We start from the raw sequence: 8,208 nt of genomic DNA on the forward strand, positions 1-8,208 counted from the left end.
AAAAGATAGTCAAAAGCAAGTCTTTAGTGTCCTATTTTTAAATTTTTATTTCCATAAAGTACATCAAAGTATTTTATTTAGGAGACCTGGTACCTTTTCTTAGGAAAACCGAACATCTAGCATTTTAATAATAAAGCCGAGCATAATGCGTATCTTAAAAATGCTGTGCTTGTGTTAACTTGTTTAGTCCTGCAAAGCTGCTGTGAGAAAGGGCAGTATTTCCAGATGGAGGTATCAAAGCTAAGAAAGTCCAAAAGTCTTCTAAAAGGATTTGGAATAGGAATAGTGAAGTTAAAGCTATGATGCTGAGACCACCAGAAAAGTAACCTTATTTAGTTTGGCAATCCCAATTCGGAACTTCTTCCCAAGACACTCAGCTTTGCAGGCTGAAGGATGACAATATTTGTACAGATTGTTCCAGTGAGGGTGGCTCAAGATGGTATGAGTGCAGCAGCAGGCATCTCTTTCCAGTCACAGCTTCAATGCAGAATTTTGCTTGTTTTTTTGTTGTTGTATGTTTGTTTGCTTTACATGATTCATTTTCAGAGTCTGGTACATACAACTGTAGATTTTTCAGTATCCATGACTGGAGATGCAGCAAAAGCCGAAGATTGATATTATTAAGACTGTCCTTTGAATTGAGAGTTGAGCAATTTTGAAATAACGTGTATTCCTGTAAATCTTAGTCAAATAAACCTTCTGACAAAGTTAAACAAAACCTGATTTTTATATTGGAAAAAGATCTTCTTCAAGAATTTTCACAGGTTCTTGTCATAGCATAAGTTTCAGTCTTTGAGCTTGCCAAAAAACATGTATCTTGTTTCAGGTTAAATTTGGCTAATATCCTCAAGGACATGCAGTCAGCACTAAGGAAAGTAGATTAACAAAGAGGTGGATGGAGAGACGTATTTTTAAAGCTCCGTAATGCTTTTTCTGTGGGGTTTTGTATATCAGGCAATCATGACAGCTCTGGAAAGAGCTAGTTCTCTCCAGAGCACCTGCACCTTGTGCAGCTTCTTCACCCATCACCCCTGAGCTGCTTGCTCCTCCAAAGGCCTTGTATATTCAGATAGAGAAGGTGGACTATGGTAATTTTATCCGGGGTATGTGCTGATTGCTACAAGCAATGTGCGTGCAAATGTCTTCTGCTTAATGAGTCCACTGACTTTTTCTACTTTGGCAGTGAAGAGAAGGTCACCAGTAGTAGGTCTACCCATCACTGGACGGAGAAGACTGTTTGCAGTAGAAATAACAGAGCTTCAAAAAGGAAGAAGAAGAGGTCAAGGGGTTATAAATGTACCCAAGGCTGCCTGGGCCAAACCTGATCCTCAGAAACACTTTGAGATGTGTGCTGCAAATGTCTGGCTCTCGTGCTGTCATTCTGGCAGGCTGCAGGAGGCCCCCATCAGGCAGGCGCTGACCAAAGTTATCTTCTGGAGTTTCTGATGTTCACACAGGAGGGGTTGTGACCTACTGCAGGGTCTTCCATTTCCTGGGCCTGGGGCGCCTCATGGACACTAAGGATAGGGGAAAGTTTTGCACTAAGTAGTGCATAGGCAGGTGTCCTCTCTCTTGAAACAGCGCAGCTGCAGAGATTATAAAAACATCTTAAAAAAGCAGAACTTGAGTCTCTTTCTTACAATACCAGGCCACATGCAGACACTTATGTACAGCAGCTAAATTTATGGCAAGTTTCTCCCATTTCAATTTCATCTGCAAAGAATATGAATTTCATTAAGTGATTTATAGGCACACAGTATTCTCAGTCCCAAAAACATTACTTTAAGGACCTTGGTTTGGGTAGGATCTCCAGGCAAACCACATTTGTTTTATTTATAATTAGGAGAGCATGCATTAAGACTTACCATGACATTGTTGTCCATGGATTGCAACATACCTCATAGAAAGTTCTTAGTTAAGGCCTTAAGGATGCAGTTCCCTCATTGAATGGGGATTTTATTGAGAATCTCTTTTTTCTCATGAGTGCCCTTTTCAGAACGAAGGCTGCAGAAGAGGAAGGACCCTTCTGTTCATTAAGCACAGGCCTCCACTTTAATGTGCAACCACATCATATAATACCATGACCAAAATTTAATCAAACTGTGTCCTAATGTTGCTTCTCATGCAAATAGCATTGGGTGCAGTTGGAAGGGACTATAGGATGAATCAGAGCCCCAGCGTTTCCATAATTGTTTAACATAACAAAAGCTAGCTGGTCAAGCAAGCTAATGGAGAGCCATGTGTTTAAAAGGAGAAGGCAGACAAAGCATAAAGCCTTCTAGGATGCAGTGAGATTCTGTGCCATGTGGCAGAATATCTCTGATTTGATGAGAACAGAGCACCCTTTATTTTTATAGAGGCTAAAGCTGATTTTAAAAGGGAATGAGTACAATAAACATTTGTATTACATCAAGAATGACTCTCATAGGTGTAGGGGAGATTGTTTGAAAGTGTATCTTCAAAGTGAAACTTTACACTCCACTGGGAAATGGAGCAATTTTTTTTCTGACAAGCATTACCCTGAAAAGCCTGAAATAAGAGTTTCTGATGCAGATAGATTGGTCTTTGAAGAAATCCCTGAATGTACACAGCAGTGAGATTGGACTTTGGAAAGCAAGGGGAGAGGGATTTTTCAGTTAGATAATGTTACTTTCACATCTTATTTATCTCTGAATATTGCACACTGAGAAATAGGAACCAATTACCACTGAATGACACTGATAATGTACGAAAAGAAGAGACATTTTGAAAGTGCCTTGCCTATTCCTATTAGTAAAAGAAAATATTTGCAGAGCCTGTATTGTAAAATTAGTGAGCTGTTATTGAATGAATGACAGTGAACTTGAGAGGTTTTCCAGTCTACTGGTTTAGCTGTGTATTTGTTTGCCACTAGGAATTATAAATCAGATTCTTCTTGGCAGTGAGTTCTGGCTTTTGCTGTGTTGGAATGCCTACCTAGAACAGGCATCTCTGTGAAACACTGCACCATGCCCTTTCAAGCAAAGCTGGTGCTTATTAGCCTCGGCAAAGAATTTGCTTCTAGCTCTAAGCTAGCTTCCTACACAACAGGTAAGGCATATCTGTCTTCTGCTACATAAACATACATTGAGTGAAACTACACTGAACAGAGTTAAAATGTTTTAGAAAGCATTTCATTCTGAGACCTACTTATCCTGAAGTGAGAGAAGACAGCTTAAGATGAATTAAATAGGCCTATGTCATTTGCTGAGGTAAGCTAAACAATATGAAGTGGTTTTAAATCTATACACACACGCATGCACTCAGTTTTGCAATGGTTTAACTGAAATGCTTTTCAGTTAAGTTTAATTGATCAGGTACAACCTTTGTATCTTTTCAGGCAGTGAAATCCCACTGCTTTGAGATCAACTGGACTTCTACCACAATAGTCAGGGTTATCTATCGAATCTGTAGAATATTTATGCTGTGCCAGTGCTGAAAGTGCCATACAGAAAAAATGAGTTATAGTCACAAAAGCTTATCAGGAGGCAGGATCTGGATTAACATTATCAATCATCAGCTTGTGTCTTTAGAGTAATTAAAACTGGTAATTTCCAAATCCATAACAACACTGAACTCCCTCTGCTTCACTATGAGTGTCTGAAGAAGATAGTCCACACTCAAAAAAAAAAAAAAAGCCCCCAAACCTCATGAAAATAACAACGAAAATAATGGCAATCAAATTTTACTGGGGAAAAAAAATGCCTTGAACTATACCATATGGCAGTAAATCATTGGTCTGGATATGGATAAACCACAGGGCAAGAATAAAATATTCATAGCAATTAGTGGTATAGACAGAATAGAACCCCCTCTTTGCACTTGCCGTTGTTATGGTGATTTCTTCTCCCAGCACTCTCTCTTCTCCCCTCAATGCCATTGGCTCTCTCCATGGCTTTCCATCTGGCTCTTGCTTTCTTGTTTATCCCAATGAAATTAGCTCGACTGCTCATTTGTCACCTTGGAGGTGTAGTAGCTGTGAACATGTGCAGTGCAAGAGAGCAGGACAGGCAGATGGTGCTTGAGAATAGATAAACAGACAGATGCATTAAAGAGACAGCAAAATAGTTGGTATGAAATAGTGTCTGGAAGATGATGAATTGGGTTTGAGTGTGATGAGGCACAGCCAACTAACATATGCAAAGAGTGGTGTTTTCTGATGCTTGTTTTCTTTTAGGCTGTGGGCACACGCTAGGGATTGCTGGAGCTCATGGATCAGAAAATCAAAGATACCGAATTTCAGATAGTATGCTGAAGCTTCATGTGGATTGCTGGAAAATGTGACACATTTTCCTGGCTGCTTTTCCTTCGGAAAATGAGAACTACAGAACCATACATCAGCACTAATCACTTCTGTTATTAATTCTTGCTCTTTGTCGTAGAAATGGCTTGACTCAGTGCACCATTTCTGATGTCTGTGGTACCTTATTTTTATGCATCAGAAGAATGACAGTTTCATTATACCCACATTTAACTGCATTCAATGCACAGCTGATCTGAACTCATGTCAGGGTGATTGTGATCAAAATCTATTGTCCAGAAAGGAGTAGCGAGATTTATCCTAGAAAACTGCTGAGGAATTAAAGCCACAGGTGGAGGGGCAGCATAGATGGAGACAGCAGATATGAGTAGAGAAAGACGGGTTACCATCTCTAATAATGTGACCTGTTTGGCCAAAAACAATCTTTTGGCCAAATCAGATTTTTAATACTAATGAGAATGACATGTCTACATGTATGGCACAAGAAAAGTACCTATTGAAGAAGGATACCAAGGCAAAAGCAGGAGAGTATTTACTTTGAGAAATTAACATCACGTTAGTCTTAGTTACTGAGGCCAAATTCCTGTTTCCTTAAACCTGAATGGGGAAAAATTGGATACTGATGTCCAACAGTTAACAAACTTTGCTCCAAAAAAATGTCTAAGCAAGATTGCCAAGTCGCAACTGTCTAGACTCATGCACAAGCACTCACACACACAGATTGGATTAATGGAAAGGCAACTGTTTAAAGAGGCCAGCAGTGGCACTTCCAGCCCCTCTGCACTGCTGGGAGAGAGGGATAGGCTGGAGGGTAGATGGAGAGGAAGAGCAAGCCCAGACCTGTGCACCTCATATATTGAGCAAAACAAGGATGTGGATGAGGAGAGGGGATAATTTTCGATATCTATTAAAAGAAATCTTCAATGTTTTCCATGAATGAGACCTACAAGAAGCAGTGATTATATTTGGTACCGTTTGTTGAACTACCTTTCCATTGCCCCATCCAGTCTTGCAAATGTAAACTATTTTTAAAAAACTCCAATTATCAGTTATTTAATGTATTCCATTCTCAGCTGGTCACCCCAAAGGCTTATTTGTGCACAGATGAGTTTTCAAGCAGCAGCTGGAATATCTGAGGCAAAACCTGGAGCTACCTTGAAGCCTGGCCTTGGTAAGAAACTGGAATGGGGAGTTACATGGTAGGACTTCCTGGATTCTCCCAAAATCAAAATGCATTTCACAAAAATGAAAGTAAGCCTTGTTAGAGTCAGTAGCTGGCCATGAAGATAAAACCCATAATCCATGTTTTTTATTAAAACAAGTTTTCTGCCTGTGCAGAGTGCCATAGCTCTAAGTGCTATAAGAGCACCAAGAAGTTCGAGAGTCTCAGAAGCTGCTGGGAAGCTCCAGATTGCACCCAGTGCCAGATGTGACTCTTTCTCCATGGCTAACACAGATCTCAACATGGGGACAGGCTCCATGCAAGTCTTCAGCCAATCTGGAAGCACGGGCCTGAAAGTGAGGATGTTCCAGACTTGGTTTTGTTTAGCTCCTTGATGCTGCCAGAGCTGCAGGCTTTCCTTCCACTGAGCCAGAAGTGCTAAGCCAACTTTCACAGTGTTCAGCATGTATTTCAGATCAGGGAACACTGGAGGAATTGTCTGGTGAATACCTTCATTTAGTCTTCATTTGTCATCACAGGGATTAGCACACTGTTTCTCTGAACTCAGCACAGTGCACACAGTGTAGGCTTAAGATTCCTGAAGTTTCTCTTTATTCCCTTCCACTGACTTCTTTCTTGTCTTTGTTTCAAGTTTCAGGGAAGCAAGATGGATCTGTCCATATCTGAGCCATGCTGATTCTTCTTTCCTTGAAGTAAGATAAATTCCCTACTCACTGTATCCTGCAGAGAAAAGACTTTGCTGCACAAGGTGTGTATGTTTTCATTTATCACTTCCAAAATGTCTGACACAAATAATGGATGCATGTGGGGAATTAGACTCGATGTAGGGCTAATCTATTGTCTCAGAAACAGTACCTTGATATATTGCATACCTTGAGCCCCAGATGAATTATTTTTGTCCTTGGATTAGTTTTGAATTATGTACGTTTCCATCAAATCTCACATGAAGATGAAACACATGAACACATTCAACACACTTGACACACCTCAGTCAGCCAGGCCCCAGACATCTCGCTGCTACACCAGGAGTTCCCAGTGAAGGGCAAAGCTCAGCCACACTCCTTGGGGTAATAGATCAGATACTGTTCTCTCCACCTCACCTCTGTGCTTGGAAAAATAAACTTGAAAGCTTCTGTTCCCCTGAGATGCACCCTTTTACACCGTATCTGGTCTTATATGAGGTGAATTCTCCTAACTCTGTCTAGTTTTGATGAGAAATTCTGTTTATGCCAAACATTTGAGGACATAAGTTAAGAGCTGCTGGGCTACCTGCTTAATTCTGCTTCAACTGACAGACATATGAGCAGAACCATACCTCTGAGCATCTAAGGAAGGTAAGTTTAAGATTTGGAGACTATAGCTGGACTGTTTGGAGACACCGTGTTGAAGTGATGGAAGGCTGTATAATCAATGAATGCACTGATGTTATGAAATATACCAGAGAGTTTGGCTAAGCAGCTATCATACCAAAAGAGAATAGATAGAATGCTTACCTGTACCATGGGCTCACTATAAAGCTCCAGAGGAGGAATCTCCAGAAGAGATCCTTTCCCACTGGTAGTCAGCACTTAAATGGGTCTAGGAGAGGTGGAGCCAGGCTCCAGCCCTTCTGGCAGCACAGGTGAATTGCCTTCACCTGTGCTCCTGTTGCTGACTTACTGCTCGCCTCAGGTGATCAATCAGAGGTTCAGGCCGTGATTCAGCAGTTCCCATACAGAGGCCAATAGGCTTCAGATATCTAGTGCACAAAAGGAAAAAAAAAAAAAAAGATAACTTGGTACATTAAATCCAAAGTTTGTTTTAAAATAAAAACGTAGTCAAGTTCTCTTGAAATTTCAGTTTGTCCCTTTCTATAAAGGGAGTGACATACTGAGAACGTTTTCATACATAACATGCATAGTTTTCCTTTGTAAAATGTTTAAGAATTAGGAAAAGGAGAGGATAATGCTGTATACTGAAGGGATTTGCATAGATCACAGCTTTATTAGAGGGTTTACTGGTTCACAAATAGCAAATAAGATTCCCTAGCACTCAGACAATGAGAAGCACCCACTGGTGGAGCCACAATAGTATCATTATGTTGATGCATTTCATTCTCAAAATGAAATGATGGGCTTTTAGCTTTAGGGTCATTTTTTTCTAAGGAATTTCAAGGACACATTAAATGGGATGGAGGAAGGGAGGAAATGGTCAGAAAGAACACACCCTCCAGCACAGTTTTCTTCAGGGCTGAACATGAAATCCAGGGTTTCCAATATTGCTTCAGATCTTGCAGGACAAATAGATTTCATTTTTATAATGAAATTCCATATTTCTAGATAAGTATGTATTTCATGCTAATGCTCTTGGCTATGTCCAACAGGCAGAGCACACGAAAGAGATTTCAGTAAGAATTTTTAATTAACCTGTCTGAACAAATGATAAAACATATGCTGTGGGGCCATGTCCGGCTACTCTTCTATGCTCACTGATACATGGCAGATTGATCTGTAATTCAAAGTGCTACGAAACTCTACTGCATCTGAAAAAATACTATTCATGTCAAAATGCTGACTTTCCTGAGGTACAGGTTCGTTCTCATACTAGTATGTTACTTCTTTGTAAATCACATGCCAAGCTGAATTTGTTCTATGAGTGTGAAAACCAGGAGGATGTGTCATTAGACCCTGTGGAGAGCAATGTACTGAGGATGGCAAAGGCATGGAAGCAGCCTAATATCAACTGTCAGGCCCAACGGTTGTAGTCA

General features: G+C 40.4%; 1 long non-coding RNA gene across 4 annotated transcripts; it reads right to left on the bottom strand.

Annotated features, from left to right (window-relative positions):
* Positions 1-369: 369 nt before the first annotated feature.
* Positions 370-7,011, bottom strand: LOC149918544 (uncharacterized). 4 transcript variants are annotated; one of them, XR_016465108.1, is made up of 3 exons: positions 6,956-7,011; positions 3,845-6,182; positions 370-1,586 (listed from the first exon to the last, which is right to left on the bottom strand). It is a non-coding gene; the product is annotated as an uncharacterized LOC149918544 (long non-coding RNA). The 4 variants fall into 4 exon arrangements; XR_016465107.1 differs by having other exon boundaries at positions 370-1,713; XR_016465110.1 differs by having other exon boundaries at positions 370-1,713; positions 3,845-4,038; positions 6,956-7,010.
* Between the last annotated feature and the right edge of the window lie 1,197 nt (positions 7,012-8,208).

The sequence above is a fragment of the Phasianus colchicus genome, chromosome 3 (assembly GCF_987193195.1).
Source record: "Phasianus colchicus chromosome 3, bPhaCol1.hap1.1, whole genome shotgun sequence".
Classification (NCBI taxonomy): Eukaryota; Metazoa; Chordata; class Aves; order Galliformes; family Phasianidae; genus Phasianus; species Phasianus colchicus.